Here is a 27,397-nt window from a genome sequence, read left to right as displayed (position 1 = left end):
ACTGCCTTGTGCACAGATTTAGAAACAGGAAATAACTCTCCTTTCTAGGTACTATAGAGATTTTTTTTAAACTAATTATAATGCCCGGGATTTGACAGTAATGACTTTATAGTGATACATTGAAATATTTCACAAATGAAGACACCTTCAGTTTTTGCATAATTTGTAACCTATTGGCACAAGAAATTGAGATTTGTAAGAAAAAAGATCTAGTCAATGTACAAAGAAAAGATTCTGATGCGTATCTACTGTCCCATCAATTTGCTGCTGAAAGTTTTTCCTCTTTTTTAAACATTAGCAGTTATATCATCTCTTTCGAACAACTGAAACTATCAAGTCCTAGGTGCTAATGAACATCAAACAATTAAAAAGCCAGAAGAATTTAGGAAGTTTCAAAGCCCAACTAGCCCTTAATCTGAAGAGCATCTCTTCACCACCGAAACTATCGTGCAAAGAATGAAATGAAGTCGGGGCAGAAATGCACGGCACAGATGGGTTGCGTTCAAATAAATAACCTGGGCAATAAACCTTGTTGCTTCCTTTAAATTAAGCTACAGGTGTAAATATACACAGAGGTAAAAGATGGACCGCATTAAAAAAGTCTCATTGTGCTTTGTATGTAAATATGGGAGGGTTGTGCTCTGCGGATAACAATTGTGTATTTCTCTCTCTGAATGCTGAATAAGTGATCATATGCTGTTTAGATATGCAGTGGAAGAGAGAAAACATTCTTTATTTTTAGTATTAACACAAGTTTACCGCTCGTTAAATTACTCTGGTTGCCTCTCACTGCTAAAGGCTAGCCACAGCAGCGCAGCCAGATGTTGAAGAGGGATGCTGAACATCTCGTGCTGAGGTTCCTTTCTCGCTTCTACAGTGAAGGAATTAGAGGCACTCAGCTACGTTGGAGCACTTACCTGTTCACAGCTGTCACTGCATTTTGTGCTGTGCCACTCATCTAATACAGGCATGGAAAACAGTGTCCAACATGCAAAGCAACCTGTGTCTCAGTGCTGTTGTGCCACCTCCTAGAGAAGATGAGCAAACCTAGGACTTATAGAATTCTTGGTATAGTCTAAAGTTTGTATACAAAGGGTAAGCAATTCTATATTAGAAGGCATTCACCAAGCAATAAAAGCCCTCTTATTAATGCCGGACAATTAGTAGGCATGCTTATAAATTCACTGGTGACACACTCCGACAAGGACGACTTTTTATAGGTTGTTTAAAAAAAAGGATTCAAGTGTTCAAACTTTAAGTGTCAGAAAGAGGTAAAGGAAAAGGAGTTAAAAACTTATGCGACAGGGAGAAAAGTTTTTTTAAACTGATACCAAAATTACTACATGTTTCTCTATAGGCAAATCCATCAGATGATTTGAGTTCCCCAATAACAGCACCCTTGGGTGATATTCTTAAAAAAACCCGGGGGGGGGGGACCGATTACATTTTAGCAAGGACCCAATTGAAAACAAAACTCTGAATTCCTTAAGGCGTCATTTGCTAACAATGTATTGTTCTTTTGGCGGAAGCAAATCAAAGGAACATTTTAATTTCATTTGAAACTGTGCATCATCCTGACAGAGAAGCAAAGAAGCCGCAGTAACAACAACCCCCCAAAACCGGCAAACCACATAAACTTTTACAAAGAAAATAAAAGCAAGTTTGACATGAAACCCCTTCCTGTCTCGGAAAGTTCATTTTAAAGGTCTCCTCTGTAAATCTAAAGTGCAAACACTAGGCTAAGGTAGTGAGTGGCTGGAATTTGCATGCTGATAAGAGAAGGCTGTTGTACTTACAGTGACAGAGGGCAGGCTGCGGAAGAAAAGCTGTTTGTGTTAGCCTGAGAGTCACCCAGGGCTGCAATGAGAGGAGAGGAGAGGAGTGGGAGTGCCAAGCTGGATACACCTTCACCGCATCTCATCACATCTGCCAGCCTCTCTCTCCCTCTCTCTTTCATTTCCACATTCCCTTTGTTCCTGAAAAAAAAAATCTACACGTCACATCAGAGTCCCCAGATGCAGTCTACACCAAAGAAAAAAAAAATGAATAATTCAATCAAACTGTGCATAGTCTCTAAGGCAATAAATCTATTGCACTTAAAGAAACGAAGGGTAATTACCGCTATGGAATTAAAATCAGGCCAAAGAGCGGAGGGATCTCAGGGTCTGTAAACTCCACGGTCAAATAAAGTTGCATTTACTTAATCCTTTGACATCTCCAATGTAAACTAAGGGGGGAGGGGATCTGAACTTATTCCGGATGGGTTTGAAAATGCTTGGAGTGAGGGTCACAAAAGCAGAGAGCGTGATCAGTGAGAATACAATGCAATGGAGTAAAGTGCTGCAGTGGATCCCCTCCAGGTCCATTCCCCCCTAGTGAACAGCGGATCACACTCCCATTTTCACCGGCTGCTGCTGCGCGCCACAAATGCAACATGGATCATTTGCAGTGACTGGCAGCCTTACCTGCTTCTAGAGCTCAAAGAAAGGCTTACAAAAAGTCATTCTGATCGGCAATGTGTTCCACGCTCGGGCTAAAAGAAGCTGTAAGGGTTTTGTACCAACAGCGATTGACTAGAAACGCTGTGACTGACTTCTGGATTTGTCCTGGGCTGAGTTTAGGGAATGTCTGACAGAGAGGGAGGGAAAACACGCTCGAGATGTGATGCAAGTTAGTCAGAAGAAGGCAGTGCTGGTAAGAAAGCCCTGCGACAGACAGACCTAGGATGGGATGGAGGATAGCTACATTTGTTCCCCTATTCCTCCTCTAAAGTTGCCCTTTCGTCTCGGAGGTAAGATGACTATATTGTGTTTATTCTCTCCATGCAATTCAGGTCCAGAGACACGTTCCGGTGTAAACAGGATAGCAATTTAGGGATGTCCCCCCCTCATCATTACTGCTAACATCTAGTTAGAGTTTAAAAATCTTGATCCGTTGCTTGACACGTTCTTTGTAAACTACTCCTGTAAAAACAGGTGAGATTAAGATTGATAAACGGACCTCGCACCTAGTTCTGAACTTTCAGAAGTGCCCAGAGCCGGCTGAATTAAAATCCTTTTCATTTATACGGAAGACTTGCGGGTTTTATACTTTATACCTTTTTAAATAGGCAGGTTTGATTTATCCAAAACATTAATGGAACTGTTATTCCGATAAAGGTAACCACATTTGCCAGTATCTCTGCTTGCCTGGGCTTTGTTTATGTGCTTAAAACGCCACCCTGAGGTCAGCGCAAATAAGGCAGCCAAGGAAAAGCCTGCCAAGGAGCTTTCGGATTAGCACTTTGCAAAGCAAAACAAACACCGTCAGTAGCATCGGGAAAGTCATCGAAGAATCTCGTTTTGGCAACCCCAGTTCTAACGGCTCTGCTAATGAATTTGGGATAAGGGGAGGATCAAGCAGGATCTTCCCTCACTTTCAGCCACATTGATGGGCTCGGGAAAATATATGCAAAGAGATTTATATAAATTGAGGAGGTGAAGTGGGGACAGAAGTACTGAAACGCATCCACGACTTCGCTTCCCAACCATCTGCTCCCAAATCCTGCTTCGCTTCTGCACCTTTTGTACTGTGGACCACATCAACGGTGGTTTCCATCGCAGAAACCAGCGCCTGATAGGCAGAACATCTCTTTAACCAACTTTACAAAGTAACCTGTGGGACGGGGGGACGGGGAGGGAAGGGGAGTTATACAGCGCCACTCACTCAAGGAAGTTTCCCTTCACATCCTCAGAGCACGTGCCTCAGAGCATCTCTGACTGACTTCCCCACCAGATCCCCAGACTCTGGGCAAACTCAGGGCAAGTGCACTGCCCAGGTTTCCCTGGAGCGTTTTGCTTTTCAGTTTGTCTCTCGATTTGGAGGCGGGTCTGAGTTTGGTTTATAATCTTTGCTAAATGGTTTGAATGAAAGAGGAATTATGGAAACACGTTGCTGTGACCTATAAACAGCTCCTAGGGTCGAGGCTTGGCTTAGGTCGAGGGCAATAATTACCACACTGGGTTTGCCTATTTTCAACTGGCCAGACATAAGAAAGTTATCACAACAAAACAACGTCATGGAATAGTCCTTGTTCTACCTGGAAGCTATGGAAATACGTTATGGCGTAGTGTAAACTGCCAGCCCTGCTTTCACAAGGTTTACATAGAGATGAAGAAAAAAAATACACGGTGACTTTTAGAAGCTGAGACCTATTATAGCTGGTGGTCTCCTTTTGGGGACTGATGTCCTTTCTAAACCACAGCAAAGCATTCATGGTATCGAGTCACTCTCAACTGGAAGAGCAGTAACTTCCCTGGCAAATGTACAGTCATCAAACTTTTAATTGCAGACTGGACTAATGCAATAGTGTCTCTTGCAAATGAATCTTGAGAAGGGTGGTAAGAAACTCAGGGCTAATTGAAAGAAGAATTCAAACTTCATTTAATTAGAGTGACTAGAATCAACACTACCAATGAATTCCTTAGACATAGCAGGTACAGAAACAGAGGGACTAACTAATGTGATTGCCGAAGAAGCAAAAATATTAGCTAAAAAGAAGCCGTATACTCCCAACTCTGAGTAGTTCGGCTACTAGATTTGTCTGAGCCCTTCTTGGTAAAAACTAATTTGTAACTTCCATTTGTATACCCCTCTGAAACAATGCGTAAAATACCTTAACAGATACAAAAATGTACCTTGAGATAAAATATTTAACATTTATATTCCAGTAGACTTTAAAGGCCATGTGTTAGAGACTCACAACCATCATTTCAACCATATTTTGTCATATGCTCCTGCAGCACACACCTGTGTGGCCTGTTCTACTATATGATATTCCCACCTTTAAAGATAGTTCTGTGGTACTTATGTTGACTTTGTTAAAATTATATTATTTAATAAATAAAGAAAGGCAAAAAGAAATACTACCTCATTTAAACACACACAAACACTGAAAGGGTTGGGAGGGAAGACAGGATTAAAGCACCCTTTAGCAGGTACTGAGTAACCCACTGTCCCCATATTTCATATTATAGCCCAGTGAGCTAAGTGTAGATCACTGGTGTAAATATGACTGTTGCAGAATATTTTTTCCCCAAACCCCCAATTACTAAAAAGCCTTTGTTAAATAGGGCTATTCTGATCCACTATGAAAATTCCAAGTGTTTATCAGTCCACAGAGTTCCTTATTTCTTAGTGGCAATGCCCTAATCTAACATTGCACATTAGGATGCAATATGAAGCACATAGTAGAGCACTTATATGCTGTCTGTAAGATACACCTATACTTTACCCCATTGGCATTTGTTTGTTTCATGGATCAAAAAAAAAACAAAACATGTTTTAAAGAGACTGATATAATCACAAAAGCATGAACAATTGGTTATATAAAGAGAGAAAGAAGCTCAAATGAGAGAACAAATACACACAGCTATCTTTGAACTGAGGGCATGCCCGCATTGTAAATACAGGCACTGCCACTAAGTCCCATATGTATGCCAAATGATAGGAGGAAAAGTGATTGTCAGGTATAGGACAATGGTTCTGTATCCCATACTATTCATAACAACACTTTGCACTTGCATATTACATTGATTTCAAGATGCACTTGTGGATTTGCTACAGTATGGGCCTGATCCTGTTAGGCCCATGTCATTGTTAATTATTTCAGTGGAAGTTTAGCCTGAGTTAAGAACTGATGGTTCAGGCTCTGTGTACTTAGGAAGGGTATTTTTTATTAGCAGGGTTAGAAATATTGAAGTAGTTGAATAGATATACAAAAAAGATCATGAAGTGGGGGGCAGAAACAAGACATTAAGTTTTACTAAGCAGATGAGTTTTGCATGAGATTTATAAATGAATATTGCAAGGCTGTTTCCTTTCCTTCTTCACTTCTAAGAACATTATTATTTTTTTTTTTAACCACAGTCTGTTGCTGGAACTTGTTGAGATAAATAAAATTGGGTCTGTCTATTGATAAGTGGCTACATTTTGTAAATTGTTTTCTAAACCAGAAACATTAGGTAGAAACTGCTGAAAGTATTGTTTCAGAGTAGCAGCCGTGTTAGTCTGTATCCGCAAAAAAAACAGGAGTACTTGTGGCACCTTAGAGACTAACAAATTTATTAGAGCATAAGCTTTCGTGGGCTACAGCCCACTTCTTCAAAAGTATTGGATAATTTTAGACTGAAATGTGACACAATTTCAATCTATTTTAACATTCAATTATTGATAACTTTTCTTATTGGCTAGTACCAAGTCAGGGCCTGATCCTGCAGTCCTTACTCAATTCAACCTCATATTGACTGCTTTAGGACTTCTGCTGAGAGTAAGCACTGCAGGATTTGGCTCATAGTGTTTTATTTCTTATCTATGTCAATGATTGGCAAGTCACACGCACAAGTAATATGCATTAGTAATAGAAAGCACACTTTGTTTATTACCAGTGTAAGTTAGAATCCATAAAATTGTGTTATGACAGCAAAACCTGTGTAAATCTTTACAACCTATAGCTATAAACTAACTTGAAACAAGCTATCTTAAATTGGTACTACACTTCTGATTCAAGTAAAACATCCACTGACTTCAATGTGAATATTGCTTGAATAACAGAGTGCATAGTCAATCCCTTTCTACTCAAGTGACATCCAAAAAGGCTCCAGATTAATACAACCACATGACCATACTGAAGATGTGTATTTAATATGCAAAAATCATGCGATTTAGAAAAAGTCAACCTCTTAACATTTAAATAATAGAATAAAGGACTTAATGTAGACATCTTTTTAAAGGCTTGTTTATTATTCTGTCATTATGGGCCAGATTCTGCAGACATTTATACAAGTAACTTAACCTACATGAGCCTTCCCCCAGTGAAGCAAAGCTACTCACATGCATAAGTATTTGCAGGACTGGGACCTATGACTGCACAGATAAGACTAAATGTGCTTTATTTACACCAAAATAGAGCAATGTTGTATGTAGTAAATTGTGACAGTTGTTTTGGAATATTACATTGCAAATTTTTTTAATAGCTGGTATATAGTTTGTTCTTGTTTTGATGGAATAATGTTTTTGACTATAATATGTAGCAGAGTTAAAACAAAAAATGTTTACATAAAAATAAGAATTCAGTTGCAAAACTGCTAAAATATATTCTCTTGTAATTTGCCTTTTGACAAAATAGAGAAAGTATAGTTTTAAATTGAGCATTAAGTAAATAAATGTCAACCCTGTTCACTGGTATTAACATACTTGAAATTGTACTTTATAAATGTTTGAGAGCATCAGCATCATGATATGGTTGTCATAGAAACTGCAACAATATGTCATTTAAATTAATTTTCCATGCAGTGATGATAAGGTCTATGTCTACATCAGTTCTATAAAACAAGTTCCAAAAGTAGACTGAAGAGCAAGGAATAAGAAATATAAATAGGAAACACACATTTCAAATTATTACTTGCTCAAAAAAAAAAAAAAAAAAAAAAACCAATGCAAGATACAACTTATTGTTAAAATTACAACTCAGTATGCAATTGAGTAGAATTTTATTTCAAAGAAAGCTGAGAGAATATTTACTTACTGAAAAATTATCAGTGCTCAGTGAACCAGATCTGGTCATATTTAAAAACTGTTTAGGGAATGTGAAGTTTAGGGAATGTGAAGTATTAAACAATAATTTTTAAACCATGAATACTCTTTCTGTATGTATAAGGGGGGGGGGAGTTTAACATTGTGTTATGGATCTGCAATTTAATATTTTTTTCAAGGTAGGAAATGTAACATGAATAGATTTATTTTTCCTCTATAATGCAGCTACTGTGTGTTATGAATGCTACTTTAAGTAAATCATTGCCAGACACACTCAATTGGCATTACTGACTTGATTATTAGAACAGAAAAGTTTACCAAAATAAAGACAGTGTTCTTTAAAAATAATAATCACACTATGGTGATGTAAGAAGATTTAGCTCTTGATTTATCTGTCTTTTGCTATGTTATGCAGCAACAACATTTACTCTGATTTCTCTTATTACATGTTTCATAAAAATATCCAATTCAATAGTGAGGCTATGGAGGAAAATACTGAGCAGCACTTAAATAAGAAATCCAATATATTTTTCTCACTAACATATTTTAATGGTGATCAGGAAATATATAAGAATTTTGATATATTTAATGAGTTGCCATACAGCTTTTTATATCCAAGACCTCTGAAATTATTTGAGGCTTGAAATAAGTCATCTTCAAGTAAATGAAAACTAACACTGTTATTAAAAAAAGAGAGAGACTGAAGTAGCTATCTGCAGTAGAGAAAGAAGAAACATCTAGAGCTATTCTTCTTGATAGGATTAAGGAGTGCTACAAAAGAAGCATTTAAATCTCTAGTTTTCCCTGACAATTAACAATGAAAAGCAGATGTTTACAAAGCTATTTTATATGCTGGTTTATAAGATGCTAAAAGATGGTTTGTGGATGGTAAGAAGGAAGAGCTGGATAACTGCTTGCCTGGTGTATATTTAAAAGCATTTTCATTGGCTCAGTTATTGTTAATAATGAAAGAAACACTTTGTGCTGTGTGTGACTATAGAAAACTGCCGTCATAAAGTCCTCAAAAAACTCTTAAGATGTAATTTACAAAGATAATAATAACACAGAATTATTTCACTTCTCTGAATGCTACACATTTGCATACCAGGACTGTGTACAATATACTCATAATGCACATTCATAACAACAAGGACTTCTCAACACTGCAACTACAGCACAAGATCTGTGCATTAAACAATCTACAGTTCCAAGTTTTCCTTTTTGGTGTGAAACTGTTTGTCTCTGTAACCCAGGTGCTAGCTGTCTACACAAAAGAGGTCCACATTCAAATCTACACCTTCACTGTGTATGATAATCTAGTGAATATCATAAAATACTATAAAATGGCAACAGTCTTATTTACCCAGTGTCATTTTGAAAAATGGCAAATTATTTAACATGAATTTGAGAGAAAGCCTTGCCTAGGGTTGAGAGTCTGCAGATGTGGATTCTACTCCTGGTTCTGCTACAGACAAAGAAAGTGATTTTGACCAAGTAACTTTTCAAAATTTTCAAACGTTTTCCGACCCCAGCTTAGGCACATTTATTGTGATCTGTGTACTTAAATTGGGTGCATGCAAAAATATGTCTGAAAAGTCAGACCTACACATTCTGGGTTCTCAGTCCTATCCATAAAATGGAGATTATCCTATTTTACTGATCTTGTAGGGATGTCAGGATACTTAATTAGATTCCTTACATCGTGACCAAGCAATCCTTATGCATTAAAAGGACTTGCATTAAGGGTCCCAATCTTGCAAAGACTTGTGCACATGCTTACATTTACACAGTCTTAGGAGTCCCATTGACTTTAAGGGGACTTCTCACTGTGCAAAACATTAAGCAGATGTGTAGGTCTTTACAGGACCAGGGCCTAAATTAATGGGACTATTTATATGTGTCAAGTTACTCACATGCTTAAGTGTTTGCAGGATCAGGCCCAAGGTTTGTGAAGCTCTTTGAAACCTTCAGCTAGAAGAAATTACAGAAATATTATAAATATTTATATATTAGAAATGTTTTCTGGTACCGGTAGGAGGACATATAGTAAATTGAACATTAAAAAAAATTCATTGACTAGTGATATTTAAACACATTTGTAAAAAAAAGGTTTTACATTTCTATTTTCTAAAAATAATTCCTAAGATTTAATCATAATCATAAAAATACCTTCATCTATCACCTGGGTGCTACCAGAGCCTGAGTAATTTGATTTTTATCTCAGACACTGAATAAATTCTAATTTCAGTTAATGCCCATATTGTTTCTTTTATTTATCCAGTTGTGAATGAATGTATACCAGTAAATTATGGAAATATTCAGTTCATATTACCTGACCAGATTTATTTTTCTCAATGGACTCTTGAACTACTCTACATCCCTACACATAGGGTAGCTTTCCTAGAATAAAATTTATGATGCTACTGTAGTTTAGTGTGTAACAATATACAGAGTAAATTAAGGCCCCAGTCCTGCAAACATACATACTTGGACTACTCATGAGTAAAGGTGAGCATGTGTGTAAATGTTTGCAGGATTGGGGCCCAAGGAAGCAATAATTTACTTAATATAGGCCCATATTCTCCCAAACAGAATTATTTATGTATATAATAGCAAGAAGTTATTGAGCAATATTTTGTATCTATTTGCAAAATGCCATGGGGCAAATCCCACTCCAATAGGTATGATTGGCACAGGAAATAGGGGCAAGGGAAGGAAACCCATCTCTCGGGCTGCAGCAGCCTGCACTAGTACTGTGCCCAAACACCGTGTGGGGAAATAATCAACCCATTGCAGCTCACCAGCTCACTCCAATCCAAAAACCTACTGCATTGGAACACAGCACGCCCCCACAGAGCTCGGTTGCATGCCAAAAGAGATGTGTAGACCCCTGTCTGGCTCCCAAAATCCTGGCACCTGTCCCATGAGCAGCAGAATAGCACCAGTTTGGCTACCAGCAGAACCCTCCATAGCTCCACAGAAGGGGGCAGGATTTTGCCCCAGTCTCATTTGCTACTTTGCTGTTATTTCAATATGATATTTTAATAACATAGAGCTGCAAGTGTTTTAGGCTATGATCTGAAATGTCTGACTGTTAGGTTTCAGTTCTGTATATTCATATTTTACATGCCCTTTCAATTAGCTATCTCATATATGCAATAGGAATTTATGCCCAAAGTGGACAGCCTAGTTAAAAAATAAATTAAAATAGGAGATGTTCACATTCAAGAGCAAAACAGTGCATGGCAGTGGTTGTTAGAACTAAAAAGCACAGTACTATGAACAAAAAGAAAGTATTCTTGACTCAACATTGCTTTTTCCCCCCGTTATCTTCCGATCAGAAAGATGAGTAGCTCTTATGGCTGCAGAGAAAACTGCGCCATGTTAGAGGTTTATTGAATATATAATATTGGGGAATGTGGGATTTGTGATTTTCAGTGAGAACGTACAAAGTATATTATTTAATATACTTTTAAAATGTGAAATTATCACATTTATTTAACTTGAGTGTAAACACCTACTCTGACCATAGGCAAACAGCTTTTAAAAAATATCCCAGCTAATTATTGCATACTACAGATGTGGTGCTCTGGCATATAAAGAAGAGGGGATCCTTGAATACTGTCAAAGGATTCTGGAATATGGAATTACAGAAGAAAACCTGGGCTGTGACAGTACTGATAGCAAACTAGGGCTTCCTGTTATTATTTGCAAACTCCACTCCAAAAACGTAATGAGGGTTTCCATAAACGTAATGGACAAAGTAAGCAGTTCTGTGTGGAGGACCCAGCATATTACCAAAACAATTACATTTCTGGCATTGCTTTATTGTATGTAAAAAACTCAGCAATTATATGTTTCTCACATGTTTATTGAAAATTTCTTTTGGGCTTTTTGAATTTTTCTTTTGATCCTATACTCCTTATGCAGGCAAAACTCCTTTAAAATAAATAGGAGTTTTGCCTGAGTAAGAATGGTAGAATCAGGAAAGCAGATGAAACAACTGAGGTTTGTTAATAGGAAAATCAAGTTGATGGTCCTATAATTTTCTTCATTATGGAGATGAAAATGTGCACTCTTCATTACTGAGGCTATGTCTACACTTCGGGGGGGAACGATTTCAGATACGCAAATTCAGCTACGCGAATAGCGTAGCTGAATTCAGCGTATCTGAACCGACTTACCCCGCTGTGAGGATGGTGGCAAATCGACTGCTGCGGCTCTCCCGTCGAGGGCACTTACTTCTACCTGGGCTGGTGGAGTATGCGCGTCAATTCGGGGATCGATTATCGCGTCCCAACGAGACACAATAAATCGATCCCCGAGAGATCAATTTTCTACCGCTGATCCGAGCAGGTATGAAGACCAGCCCTGAGTAAACTCACACTTGGGTTACTACTGTAACTCTTGTTCAGTCTCACCTCCTGTCTTTCACTGTTTGTTGCTCTCACTCTGCCTTACTTCTAAAATTAGTGTGTAAACTCTTCAGAAGAGGGAGTATGAAGCAGATCCTCAGCTGTTGTAAATTGTCATACCTCCATCAATTTACACCAGCTGAGGATCTGTCTCCATCTCTTTATGTGATATGTAAAGAAACATGCGCACTTTGGGACACTGTATACCTTATATTTCAGGGGTTGTCAAACTTTGGCTCCTGGCCCATTAGGGTAAGCCGCTTCCGAGCCTGGACATTTTGTTTACCTGGAGGGGCTCCATGCCTGTGAATGCTCATCTCCCAGTGTCCGCGGTTTGCCGTTCCCAGCCAAGGGGAGCTGTGGGAAGTGGCGCCACTTCCCGCAGCTCCCCTTGGCTGGCAACAGAGAACCGCAGCCACAGGGAGCCGACGGGCTCCATGCCTGCAGATGCTCCAAGTAAACAAAACAACAGTGTACTAGATATTCAATTCAATGATTCCATAGAGTTTAAAATCATCAAATTTTGGTGTAGACCCGTTTATAAGCCGAGCCCTGCTCTTTGATGCGTCACTTTTTTACCAAAAATATTCGGCTTACAAACAAGTATATATGGTAAATAATTTTAAAAGAACAATTTCTCACAACTCTATTGTTTACCTAACCTCTCCCTCTCATTCATATATACACACACGTACATACGCACACTTATATGCTTCTGCAATATAGATGACAAATCTGACCTTTATACTGGGACAGATAAAAGGCGTTGTTTAGGAAATGTTGATCTGGAGCGCAGACCAGCGGTAAAGAGATCCCACTTCTAACTGAAGCCCTTTAGCTGAGGTATTTCAACTAAAAAGATTGTGTTTATTTGAAAATGTTGGAAATGTTTCTTAGCAACACCAATCCAACTGACAATTTCCACTCTTCCCTTGGCTCCCCCGCAACCTCTTTGCGTGGGCTGTAGTCCACAAAAGCTTATGCTCTAATAAATTTGTTAGTCTCTAAGGTGCCACAAGTACTCCTGTTCTTCTTTTTGCGGATACAGACTAACACGGCTGCTACTCTGAAACCTTTGAAAACACTGTAGAACAATCAATGACATAACATGGGAAAACATTTCCAAAGGTCAAGACAATGAGTGCTACAGGATAATACTAATATTTTAGCACATGAAAGAGGAAACTATTTGCAGCTAAATGAGAGCAATGGGTTGCAGCACCAATGAGTATAAAGGAATAACACTAAAGTGGCCAAAAGCAGAGATCAGGGGTCACAGAGTCTACAGTGGTTGATGGGGGCTTGAAGTTGAGACAGCAAAGAGGTCAAGAGCAAAATGAGGCTTTATGTAGGTGGTTTGGATACTTTCTTCAGAGCCAAATGGTTCCTAGATTATGACCCTGGAAACAAAGGTTTTCAGAGTTTAAAAGTTCTTGTAAATTTTGGCAATTTGTAGCCAAAAGAAACTTAGTTTACTGGACTGCTCTAGCTGAGATTACAAAATAAAGTTTAATTGATTAAATCTAGTTGCCAAATATATTGGCTCCCCCAGTAGCCCTCCTGCTATGCTCTGGCCAATTCTGTGGCATTCCCTGTGAGTTAAACATAGATCACCTGGTCAGATGTGCCATAGTAATTTTCCTAATGTTTAGTTCATGGGGAATGCCACAGAACAGGCCAGAGAACAGCAGGAGGTAGCCTGGCAGTGCTGGGGGAGATGGGTTGTTCCCTCTCAAGATCTCCTGCATACACCCAGGTAGGCAATATGTGAAGGAATGCCCCCTCGCTACGATGTTTCTCTGGTACCTTTCTTGTGGGGTGGAGCTTAGAGGGGCATTCCTCCTCTTTCCATGGACCTCCTTAGGTCTTGCAAGAGGGGAGAACACCCAGCAAGATTTAAATCGCCATGCCCCTCATAATCCTATTTTAGCTCACAGGGCAAGGAATGGCAGATGAATCTATAGGTGGTGCTGGGTGTGTGGTGAGGTTAGGAGCCTATTAAAGCTGGAAGTGGTGGTCTCTGAAAAGCCTTCTAAAGAAAGTTGGGGAAGAGGGGGAGACCTTAGCTAAAGAGTCATGGTTACAGAGCTAGCTGCACCTTTGACCCCTTTCTGGTCTCTCTCAGTGCATAGCTTCAGGTGGCTAGGCCCCATGCCTTCACCTCAGTCAGGATGGAATCCTGCAATTCTCCTACTCTTAGACCAGGCCCCAGGTTACAGCACCCTGTGATTCAACTGTGTTTATCAGCAGGCCCAACAAGGTTTAGCACCTGCAAGTCTTCCCTTCAAGAGACTGTAGCCAGTGGTCAATACAGGTGATCTGAGAGCCTTCTCAGGCAAAGTATTGTACAATCTTAACAGTTGGAATACACCAAAGCATAAGAGAAATGGAATTTTAAAACAATAAAAAGGGCCAGGGGTGCTGGAACAATTTTTATAGTGAGGGTGCTCAGAGCCACTAAACCAAACTGTAAACCCTGTATATAATGGAATCTACTTCAAGCCAGAGGGGTGCGGCAGCACCCCCAGCACCTCTAGTTCTAGAACCAATGAAAAGGGCTACAAGTACATCTCTCTTCTTCAAGCTCACCATCCCCCAGATGCTTAGGAAGGCCTAACTGCTTCAGACCCCCAAGCAGGAATCTGTCTATGTTAGTCTGTTTTCTGCAAACAGCTCCCTGACATCTGCCTCCCCACTCTGGGCAGAGGACGAGTTTTTAACTGTTACAGTCCTTTTGATCTGTTTATTCCCAGCCCTGGCAAAACAGCTGTGTTACTCTAGCTGGAGCCTGGAAGTAGCATCTTTGCACCTAATAGCTCAGGCATTGTTTCCTAAATGACCCCCCAACATTGGGAGGTTGCTTATCTAGATCCATTGTGTTGCTTTCTTCCTAACAGCCCTGCTATTAACCTAAACTAACATATGTATACACTAAACATTCCAATAAACCCAGTATACTCATACAGTACCTGCCCTAATAACCAGGTCACATACTATATTGATAAATTACTTCATATCAGCCTGACATCCTTCACAAAGGGCCCATGGTATTATCTTGATTTGGGATAATTCTGAAGAACCTTCTGTGGCTCAGAGGGGAAAGCAGCTGGGCCGTGAGCCTCTAAAGGCTCACTGGGGTTGGAGGCTGTCAAGGTGCTAAAGACCCTTTTAAGGCTCACAGGGAGATGGAGGGAGGAGTCTTCATTCCCAGGACTATCTCCTCAGGGAGAAGGATGAGGTGAGGTGTGTGTCTTTACTCCATGGGACCCCTGCTGGAAAACAGTAGAGGGGAGTGATGATTCTCCCCATAGTTCTGCAGACCTCCAAGTCCCTATCAGTTATGTTCCCGGCCTTCACCAAGGGCCTTTGGAGACCCCAGTTCTAAGGGCATTAGACAGTTATAGGAGGGGAGCTGCATTTGGATGCATATCCCAAATTATGCATAAGGAAAGACCTCATTCTCTGGTTCCTAGGAGGTGGACTCATTTTGCATGGATCTTAGGACGTTTGCAGCATCAGAATCCATCTCCACTGGATAGTGGTTGGCAGGACACTTCATGGGCAGCAGAGCTAGGGTGTATAATTTCCCCCCAACCCTCTGATATTTGAAAAGCTGCTGGATTGGGACTCCCTTCTTGTGAACTTCTAAAGGAACAGGGCTCTTCTCCAGTGGAACTTTGGGGGATGGAGGGCTGTTTGTTTTGTTTTTACACAGCAATTCTTATAACAAAGTTAAGGTGAAATTAAGGTTGCGGGTACATATCAATGTTGTGAGAGTAGGTTACCTTAGGAGAATAATCAAGACAAAAATTAGAAACCTAGGAAATTCAAAATGAAGGTTTCTCTTCCACAATAAGTCAAAGTCACACTCAGATCACTACCACTACCTTAACTCTGCCCCAATAGAGACAAACACCAAAGCTTGTACTGGGAGGAAAAGCCAAAATCAGAATTCTACTTCATGAAAGAGTCATCAAGAAGTACAAGTCAAGTGATAGTAATGCTACAAAAGAAATTGGGCTGCCTGCAGAGTAGCTGTAATAAGCTTACTTCAAAATATATTCCACTGCAGATTCATTTTCAAGGCACACCCCAAAATACTAGACTTAAACATCTGTCACCGTACACCTATGGAAATCACTTTCAAATTCATCGCAGACATATTTCCTGCTCCTTTAGAAGTTCAAATGTGCAAGCATTATGTATTCTTAGTTAACAAAATTATACACAATTACATATTGTCTTCAAGTGTCATACGTTATTACAGTCATTTTTAAAACACAAAGTTTTCCCATTCCCCTATGTGGTTAAGTCACACATCATAATGGAAATGGATTATGGTGCCATTCCTCCTCCACTCACTGTATATTAAAATTATAGGTGTACTCAGTTACAGTGGGCTCTGGACTTTATTAAAGTAGCATTTACGAACAAACAATTTCAAGTAGTTCTCCAGGCCTGAAGTTGATCAACTAGAAACTGTTAGTTGGTCCATGAATCAAATAAACAATTCTACAAATCAATGACTTCTCTTGCTTCAAAATGTCCAACCACTGCACACACAGACTTCATTAAGCTAGATTATAAAAACAACATTATGCAATATGCACCTTTAAAATTTTTGTGGACTAAATTTTAATTTACTTCAATATGTTACTGAGCTCCTCTTTTCTTGGAGTGAAAAACAGCGAACAATTACATTGATCTTGTAAAAAAAAAAAATCCTGTTTTTAATTGACAAAAATCTGATCTTTTAAATCCAATTACTCATGTAATGTTAGTATAAAAGTGACAGTTGCATAAAAATAAAGTGCAATGAATTATCTCTCTATCCAAGTACCTGACTGGTGATACAAAGCCAGGACAAAAAATAACCTTTGCACATATAACAGCTTGATTAAGATTCTTGAGGGCAATTTTAGCCCTGATTCCATTGCCCAGTAGTTCAACATTCACATTGTGTAAGTGTCTTAAACAATAATCTCATTCCTTATTATTATTTATATTATAATAGTGCCTAGGGACCACACCCAACAGCAGGACCCCATTGTGCTAAGCACAACACAAACACATAGTAAGAGACAGACTCTGTCATGAAGAACTGATGATCTACACTAGGGGTAGGCAACCTATGGCACGGGTGCTGAAGGCGGCACGCAAGCTGATTTTCAGTGGCACTCACACTGCCCGGGTCCTGGCCACCGGTTCGGGGGGGCTCTGCATTTTAATTTAATTTTAAATGAAGCTTCTTAAACATTTTTAAAACCTTATTTACTTTACATACAACAATAGTTTAGTTCTATATTATAGACTTCTAGAAAGAGACCTTCTAAAAATGTTAAAATGTATTACTGGCATGTGAAACCTTAAATCAGAGTGAATAAATGAAGATTCGGCACACCACTTCTGAAAGGTTGCCGACCCCAATCTACACAGACAAGACAGACAGAAGGTGGAAGAAAGGGATACAACATAAAATTGGGACACAGAAAGATTAAGTAACTGGGCCAAGGTCACACAGGAAGTCTATGACAGAGCCAGGAAATGAACCCTGCTTTCAAGTCTAAATGCAGTGTATAATCCACAAGACCAGACCTTCTTCCTAATTCCCTTCATTCAAAGTTATATGTGTAGTTTTGTTTGCCTTTCTCCAGACTCTGGGTGAGCAGTACTAACTCACTCAAAATTCACAATGAAATAAATGGGAACTTTACATGAATTTTATGCAAAAGAAAATGTGTTGCGTGGAGTGACACTTATGGATGTCAGTAGAGCTATGTGAGGAAGCCTGCATACTACCTATCTATATTGTGCCTATATCATGTTACTGCTGTTAGTTCCTCAGTGTTATAAGCAGTATATTTACTCATAAATGTTTAAATGGTAAGAGTTCTGTGGGGGTATTATTTATATGATTAAATTATACCAGCCTTTAAAAAAAACTTGCCTATTTAAACATACAAAAAAAAAAGTGTGTGTGTGTGTGGGGGGGAATGGTTAGTTTATACCCTTTGATTAAGTTACAGATCTACTGCTGCAGAAGCTTTTAAAAATGTATCCATAATAAGACCTATGACTGTGTACATTTCTGTAGGAAAACCCTGTATGAACATTTCCCCTAGAGGTAATGAGCATAGACTGCCTAGGAATAATTTCTCTCCCCTTAAAATTATATATGTATGTGGAGATTTATGTATGTGAATTATTAATTATGAATAATTTTCTATGTGAATTATATATGTGACTTTATAGATCTATCTATATAATTTAATTCTGTGGAATTTTTTCCTGGGTAGGTGGGTGGGCGACACAAATATTAGTAACATTCTAATGAAAGGGGTTAATTGTAACAATCAAATCATTCTCCTACTCACACTTCTATTATTTCTATTTTCACAAGACTTCAAGGGCAATCTTCAAATGCAGCCTGATTCATTCTACCATTGGTGGATGAAGATATGGCCCTGCAAAGACTCTCCAATATGCATTTAGCAAAAGAAAGCTGTTAGTCCTCCCACAGTCCCGTCTCCCCCTCCCTCCCCAAAAAGAAAGAGAGAGAGAGAGAGAGAGAGAGAAGCTGTGGTCCTGATCTAGAGAGATGCTTTGTTGGAACTTGGTTGGGACTCAGCCCCTCTCAGGATCAGATTTTAATGCAGAAACACACAAAGGTCCTAAATATCCTCTATTGTTTCTCTAATCATAATTCCTACCTCCAAGACAGAGGCTGCCATTTATGTGATTGTAAAAACAGAACTGACCACTAGTGAAGATGGAAATTGCTGGGTTCCCAGTGAAGGTCAAAATGCTCATGGAAGGATGGGAATCAAAATCAACTGCAAGGCCACAAAATGCTTGTCCCAGCCTTTAAACAAAGCCCATATCTGCTGTCTTTGATCAATATCCTGCCTCTGCTTGGAATACGCACCTGGGTGCTACCATTACTGGCATTATGACAGCATAACTAATCCCTGTTTAGACCTGGAATTACCAGGTTGCAACAGCAGATTAAAATAAAAGAAATATGCATTAATAAAGCTGATGAAAAAAATCTAAGCAATTTATTCGGCTAACCTCAACATTATGCCTGGACCACTGTGGCCACCACAAAACTAAGCAGTGTGCTGAAGTTCTCCTCTTTGAAGATGAGATCAGAAAAAATTTCAATTTCAGATAAGATTTTATTTTAGATTGAATCTCAGTCGGCTCTTCTGTGATCAATTCTGGAAGGAAATTTCTCAGCCACCCACTATTCTAGTTTTATTACTAAAGTACACAAAAGAGTATTTCTCCCCCACCCCTCCATTTGTCCACTGGAGATTTTTCATTGCACAAAGGCTTCACTCAGGACAATTACTTTAAGCAGTTCAAACTCATTTATCTGAACAGCCTCACATAAGCTCATAAATGAACATGATGGAGAAAGTTCACAAGTGAAATATGCTAGAGGCTGGCAGAACATAAGAACGACCAAACTGGGTCAGACCAAAGGTTCATCTAGCCCAGTATCCTGTCTTCTGACAATAGCCAGTGCCTAATGCTTTAAAGGGAACGAACAGAACATGTAATCATCAAGTGATCCATCCCTTGAGCCCATTCCCAGCTTCTGGCAAACAGAGGCTAGGGACACCACCCGGTCCATCCTGGCTAATAGCCAGGATGGACCTATCCTCCACAAACTTATCTAGGTCTTTTTTGAACCCTGTTATAATTTTGACCATCACAACATCCTCTGGCAAGGAGTTCCACAGGTTAACTGTGCGATGTATGAAAAATACTTCCTTTTGTTTGTTTTAAACCTATTGCTGTCTATTAATTTCATTTGGTGACCCCTAGTTCTTGTGTCAGTGAGGAGTAATTAATACTTCCTTATTTACTTTCTCCACATCAGTCATGATTTTATAGACCTCCATCATATCTCCCTTTCGTCATCTGTTTTCCAAGATGAAAAGCCCTAGTCTTATTAATCTCTCCTCATATGGAAGCTGTGCCATACCCCTAATCAAAACCTTTTCTGAACCTTTCCCAATTCCAATATATCTTTTTTGAGATGGGGCGCAGTATTCAAGATGCGGGGGTATCATAGATTTATATAGAGGCAATATGATATTTTCTGTCTTATTATCTATTCCTTTCTTAATCATTCTTAGTGTTCTGTTCACATTTTTGACTGCCGCTGCACATTGAGTGGATGTTTTCAGAGAACTATGCACAATGACTCCAAGATCTCTTTTTTGAGTCGTAACAGCTAATTTAGACCCCATCATTTTATATGAATAATGGGAAGGTTCTAGTTATCCTGGAGTAAACATGGCAAGAATCTGTGTAAAATTTCACACTGAAAAAAAGCCTTTCTCAAATTTGCAAAAGGAATTTAAATTCAATGTTTACCCAAACTGCACATTAAAAAAAACAAGCAAACATTGCAAGCATTCTAAACATGCATAAAACAAAAAAGGAAAACCCAAGGGCAAGTTAAATAATGGTAACTTACAGCTTATCTTCCATCATCATGCATATCAGTTCAGTATATGGCAAATATGGAACAGCTATATTCATTCTAACCTGGTTTTTAAACTTTCCCTTCATCCCCTCCTTCCCTCTGCAGTGGAGTCCTCCAGTGAAGTTGTTGAGGAAGTACTGATGTATCACTAAGCAGTATTTTGTCAAAGGGTTTCTAGATAACAGAATCCAGGCCCACAATCAGCAATCTGAGAAGGAAGAAGTGGACACTAAAAGGAGTTCTTGACTGTGTTTCAGATGGAGACACCATGAAGTGGGAAAATAAGCCTCTTAGACAGAAACATCAGGAACAGGGAACGTCGTGCCCACAACCACTAGCTTGAATGCATGAGCAAGTGACATATAATCAAGTGACTTGTTTCCTGGACCTATGTTCCTTGCCCTCCTCCTGCCTCTGTGAGACAACTTGCCCTACTCCCCCTCCCACCCCACCATCCAAGCTCTGCTGTATATTACAGTGATTTATCTAACTGATATCAATTTTTCCAAGTTTTCAAAGATGTATTAGACATCTCACAAAATACCCAAGTCAAAACAGTCACTCTACTGAAATGCTCAGCATTTTTATGGCACTCCTCACAGTAGAATGAGATTGCCCAAATAGTTTTAAGTGTCCAGATGGCGCTATACCTGAAACTTCATTGTTTAAGGTGCTCTCAACAACAGTGTTTTCAATCACAACAAATTTGGGTTGTTGAAAGACGGTATCCCTTATTTTCCCAAGACCACTCCTTTTGGGATAGTTCTTCACTTTTACAAATGTTGCTCGGAACCCAACACCCTACAGCAACATCACAAATGCATTTAAAATCATTGTAGTGTGTGGACACCACAGAAATAATAATGAAATAAGCCTTGTGTATCCTGTGACATATTGTAAGTATTATCCCCATTTTACATAGAGGGAAACCTAAGGCCACAAACGATATCTGTAGCAGAGTTGCAAGCAATACCCTGATATCTTAATTCCTCAGCCTCTGTCTTTACCACTAGACCATCCTAAACTCCACTGCTTTTTAGCCACACTGAATCTTATCAAAGACACCAAAACTGAGACAATTTTGTTTCGAAGAAATAAACCTAACATGCGTACAAAATGTAGCATAGACCAGGGGTCAGCAATGTTTGGCACGCGGCTCGCCAGGGTAAGCACCCTGGCGGGCCAGGCCAGTTTATTTACCTGCTGACGCGGCAGGTTCGGCCGATCGCGGCCCCTACTGGCCGCGGTTCGCAGTCCCGGGCCAATGGGGGCGGCGGGAAGCCGCAGCCAGCACATCCCTCGCCCGCGCCGCTTCCCACAGCCCCCACTGGCCCGGGACGGCAAACCACGGCCAATGGGGGCCGCGATCGGCCGAACCTGCCGCATCAGCAAGTAAATAAACTGGCCCGGCCCACCAGGGTGCTTACCCTGGCGAGCCGCGTGCCAAATGTTGCCGACCCCTGCTCTATTCATTCATACACCAATATCCATAATCATTGGATTCTACTGAATAATCAATGGTCAAATTAAAACGCTTTGATCCCAATAACAATTTAAACTTTCAATGAATGAAAGCTGAATGCTAAAAGATGATGAATTGCTAAAATGATTGTAATAAAATCCAATGTTCCTTGTTAATGAATCTCGGTATCACCAATACAGTACCATCTCTAGGACGACTGCATTCCTCCATCATCACTACCTATTCAAGTTGGCCACCGCAAATGATGTTTGATGGCTCCATCAAATAGGTTCAAGGAACTAAATTTGGCAATCACTGACATCCACACAACTCCATTGGGGCTGATCTTGTCCTCCTTACTCAGCCAAAACTTCTGTTGATTTAAATGGGAGGTGCATAATTTTAGCCCCCGAAGCCAACTGGTAACCCTTAAAAAAAAATAAAAATAAAAAAAAGCTCTCCCAGATTGTATGACAGCAAGTCTGCAGCCATAAGCCTTCTTGCTTATATAAAACAGCTGTTCTCTTTCTTTGTTCAAGCTATGCTTAAGACTTGTCTACATGCAAAAGTGATACCACTTTAATTACATCAATAAAGTTAAAGCATTAAAAAAAACCAACAAAACACAACTCCCCAAGTGCAAATGCAGTTCTTTAGATGTTCTTTATACTGGTAGAGCTATTTCTGCAGGGGAAGGAGAACAAGCTATGTTGGTATATGGCACCTTTATACCAGTATAACTGCATCCACAGTTGGGTGGTACCTGTATAACTCTTTTGGTAGAAGCTCACATCTTAACCAAAATATTTACTATATACTGGGTTGTAGTATAAAACCAAAAACTGTATGTAGAACTGGGCTTAGATATGTTCCATGTTAAAAGGATTTGACTAATGTAAAAAGATTAATGTGTGACTCTTAATATTTTAGAGCTGTTGAAAGGTTCTAGATTTGACAGCCTGGGAGACTCACGTTTCCCATCTATCCACAAAACAAGTATCACACAGGCAGCAGCTTCCTCACCCCTCAAGGGACCACCTCAATGGATGAAAATGTAGTTGTGTTTTCTTGACACAGTCAATGCTTGGCATTTCTGTCAACAAGAATGCCATTTCTGGTAGTAAATTTTCTGTAACTCAAATTGGACTGAGATGACCAAATTCTTTTCACTGTCCACCAAACTGCCGGCAGAAGATAACAGCTTTGGTTAACTGAGCCCTGGGTTGCATTAGAACTTGAGGCCTAGAAAAACTGAAAGGCTCTGAATCCCCATACCAGCCCTCTGAGCCCATTGACTTGGGGTAAACACTTGACATTTTAAACATTTTAAAAGCCTCATTTAATTTTGTTTTAAAATACAATGAAAATTTCAATATTTTATAGAGTATAATTATGCTTTGCTAAAACCACTGTACAGTATAAATAAAACTTGTATTGAAATATAATAATTTAATGTTGGACAATAAAATTGTCTGAAATTTTACTTTCTGAAAATATCTAAATTTTGTTGACATTATTACACCTTAATTGTATTACAATGGTGCCTAAAGTGCCAGTCATGCATCTGGGCTGCATTGTGCTAAGCACAGTAGAAAAACAAATATTTATGTATTCTATGAGTCTTATTTTACAGAGTTCAGCAGATCTATATAGAGTCCATGAAAAATAAACTTGATAATGAACTTAAGTATCTCTCACTTTTCTGGGGCTAACTCGTCATGAGTTTCTGCTTCCACATCTTTAAACCATGCCCCTTTGTGTGATAGTACATGAATTTTTTCATTACATGAACACAACAGTTGGCAATACAATGTTATTTGGCTATATTTATGGATTATTAAATCTTATCTAACATACCTATTTCTAAGGACCCTACCACCTTGGTCTAAGCACACAAAAAATCATTATATGTAGACAATGGCACAGAAACATTTTAAATACTAATCAGATTGTAAAGTAATGTGATATAGGTTCCCAGAACACTGAGCAATGGGACTTAACAGGCCACAAGTTCCTAAATGTGGCTTCCAATTGTTTGCACGTGGAATTCTCTGTATTATTGTTTCCTCATACAAATAATAATTTAAATGCAACAAGAGGATTTATATGGGTAAACACATTCATATGCAGGTGGTAAGTGCAAATTTGATCTGCTCACACAAATTATAGTGCATGCAAAACTGCAAGCAAATAATTCTGTGCACTGTTTTTTGTGCACATGGTCGGAGGTCAGATTGAGGGCCTTTTGAAAATTTGGTACAGATATTAACTTGATGATTTGCTAAATCTCAGATGAAAAAAGTGTGAAATGACCAAAAGTGTAATTTACAAATGTATCTATTTCAAAATGTAATTAAATTTATTTGTATTTAGTGAAAAAAATCTCATCCATGAGCTAAAAGCTTCCATACTAAGATTCAGTTCAAAAGTAATTTAAATGTGGATTTAAACCGGCTCCAATTGCAGTAATAAGGGATGATAATCAAAGTGCTTACCACAACTTAAACCACTGCAGTATTAGTGGGTGCTATTATGATACATCTCCCTTCCATAAATCCATTTGAATGTTAGGGCTAAACATTAGCAGAAAGGTAAAAGCATAGTTTTTGGATACACTTACTATGTGTTTGTACAACACCTAACACGAAGGGGCACCAAACCTGTTTGGGGCTTCTAGGTGCTACTAATACAAGTCAAAATAAATAAATAAATAGTTCAGAGAGTCAAGAGAAAAAAAGAGAGACTCTAAATATATTTCTATTTAAAACTTATTTTTTTTAAAGTTTATTAAGGAACATTTACTAGTTATTAAATCACTCTCCACCCTCTTGTCCTGCAGCACAGCACTACATATCCATTCATCCTCTTCAAGGCGTGGGTGGCCTCATAGATTCTGCGGCTGATTTCAGACTCCTCTTGCCGTATGTATTTACCTTCCTGCTGCCATTTCACATTTATCGGTTTCAGTGCCATTCCTTCATATGGCCATGGTGTTTTATTTTGTTTTGTTTCTTTCTTTTAGCTTTATTTTCCCCATTCAGGGGGAGGAGGGAATTCCAACACCAGTCAAATGACATTTTATATTGCTTCTGTCTCTTTAACACTCTAGAATAGTGGCCACTTTCTTAAAGGGACAGTGGTGTGTTCCTGTTCCTTGATTGTTGTACTCTTTCCCCAGATCCCACAATTAGGAGCCAAATAAAAGCCTTAACTAATATGGAATTTCACCCTGAATGGTCACAAATTAAGCAGAGTGCGCTCCTTATTAGCCTAAACAAATTAGTCTCATTTTCTATTTTTGGTTTATACCATAAGAAATGAGATAATTTTAAATGCAAAACTTCGTACACTGTGCAAATCACGTCAGTATGTCAAAGTAAAATAACAAACCTAATGAGGAATGATAAAAAAGCAGGACCCATTAGTTTAAAGATACATGGAAACAGCCAAAGATGACAAACATGCATAAAATTCAAAACATGATGGAAAAGGGAACAGGCACTGAACCACATAAATCAGTGTTTTGAATTCTATTTCTCTGTGGGTATAATTGTACCTTAGTTTCTTATAATGATTTATTGAGGTAAATATTCTGTATGGTTTAACAGCTACAGCTTCAAAGTGTCAGGCACAGACTCTCCTTTATTCATGAGGCAGCTGAGTATTGGGATGTGAATTAGCTTCTGTATTCTGGGACTTGGCAAAGTTTGTTTTTAAGGTCCTTATAAAGGATTCATGTTGATGCAGTTATTCAAAAGTGAAAAACACTGTGCTGTAATGGATGAAATAGAAAACTTTTACAGTAATTCTGCAGGAAAAAAGTAAATAAACTGAAATAAACCATGCAGAATTACCTTCAGCAAAAGAAAGGAATGCTCTTGAGTTAATATTAGTCCACTAATTCATACATAGGATCACACAGCAACCTAATTTCTTGATGAAGTACTGAAGTGTGAGTGGAATCCAGAATTTATTTTAAATAAAAAGTATTAAAATATGAGAAACAAACAGAATGAAGTTTTAAACTGTGACATAGGCAGTTTGGGTTGATTGCCAAACCACGCTTTCTATTGCTCTCAGACCAGGATAAACCAACCATTAACTAATAAAAAGAGTCATAGTCCATGAAAGCTATGATTGCATTTTAAGAGTTTTTAAATCTATTATTAAGAAAGAACAATTTGCAAAATATATTCCCTCTTCTGTTGATATTCATAGGGCCATGGTTAGCAGAAATTATATATGGGCTCCCATAGTGTGGAAACCTCATGGAAGCCATGAAAATTCACTGAGCTTCCGTGAGTACTGTGCCAAAATATTTAGCAGGAACTTTGGTCGTTGCCAAGAAACATGTGAGCCTCAGATACAGAAGCTTTGCCTGTACTGGTATTTCAACAATACCGGAGAGAAATCTAACCCCTTGATGCATACATTGGTTCTCGCCCCATCTGTCAGAGTAGCATTATGCTTTCTCACAGGGTGGGATGCCAGTTTTGAACAGTTTTTGAACAACCAAATATAGGTTTAGACTAATACGGAAGAAATGTCATTTGCTGAATTTCTGGGTAAGAAGATCATCTTAGTCGTGACCCATGCTAAGTTAAGTTTGCATGCTTCGTTATGAAGGGATGTCATCTACTGACAATTGTAGGCATCATCAACAAATGCTTGTCTTCTGTATAATACCTGTTAGCTTAAGAGTGACCTGCAGTGAAGCTCAAATCACAAAATGCCAAATTTTCATAACATTACATCCTTCCATCAGCTTATCTTTTCAGTCATATTCAAGTATCTTTTCAGGAAGCTGCAAGGGACCATGAGTGGATTCATCGTCCCAGATTGGCCTATGAAAAGTTCCAGTGTTCTTAAAAAAGGCAACCAAAGTAACAGAAGAGAAGCAAGAGCAAAGACTTCTGTAATCTCTCATGGTCTTGGCTAGCAAGACAAAGGAGGTGTTTTTATTCTACTGTCAAAATACACTGAGCCACCAGATTGTTCTTTTGATATTTTTGAAGTGTTCAAACATTTAAATTGAACAATTTTATATATTATATGTAAAAGTTGCTTTAAACATTCAGTTGGAGAATTTCAATACAGTAGAACCTCAGAGTTATGAACACCTTGAAATGGAGGTTGTTCGTAACTCAGAAATGTTAATAACTCTGGACAAAGCATTATGGGTGGTTCTTTCAAAAGTTTACAACTGAATGTTGACTTAATACAGCTTTGAAGCTTTACTATGCAGAACAAAAATACTGCTTTTAACCATCTTAATTTAAATGAAACAAGCAGTTTCCTTATCTTGTCAAATCTTTTTTTTTTTTTTTTTTTTTTTTTTAAACTTTCCCTTTATTTTTTAGTAGTTTACTTTTAACACAGTACTGTACTGTATTTGCTTTTGTCTCTGCTACACTGGGTTTCCAACCCTCCAGAATCGGCCTCAATCTC

The 27,397-nt window shown here is 38.7% G+C and overlaps 1 long non-coding RNA gene across 3 annotated transcripts in view; it reads left to right on the top strand.

The window, feature by feature from the left end:
* The window catches only part of LOC117877231, a 29,875-nt gene extending 3,052 nt beyond the window's left edge, over positions 1 to 26,823 (top strand). For 2 of the 3 annotated variants that reach the window (XR_004645658.1, XR_004645657.1), the window contains 2 exons: positions 24,789 to 24,870; positions 26,750 to 26,823. This is a non-coding gene — a long non-coding RNA (uncharacterized LOC117877231). Of the gene's footprint in view, positions 1 to 2,541; positions 2,792 to 24,788; positions 24,871 to 26,749 lie in introns of those variants that run through there. The other variant, XR_004645659.1, reaches the window with a different exon arrangement.
* Positions 26,824 to 27,397: the final 574 nt, after the last annotated feature.

The sequence above is a fragment of the Trachemys scripta genome, chromosome 4, assembly GCF_013100865.1.
Source record: "Trachemys scripta elegans isolate TJP31775 chromosome 4, CAS_Tse_1.0, whole genome shotgun sequence".
NCBI classification, from domain to species: domain Eukaryota; kingdom Metazoa; phylum Chordata; order Testudines; family Emydidae; genus Trachemys; species Trachemys scripta.
This window is presented reverse-complemented; position numbering and strand designations above follow the sequence as displayed.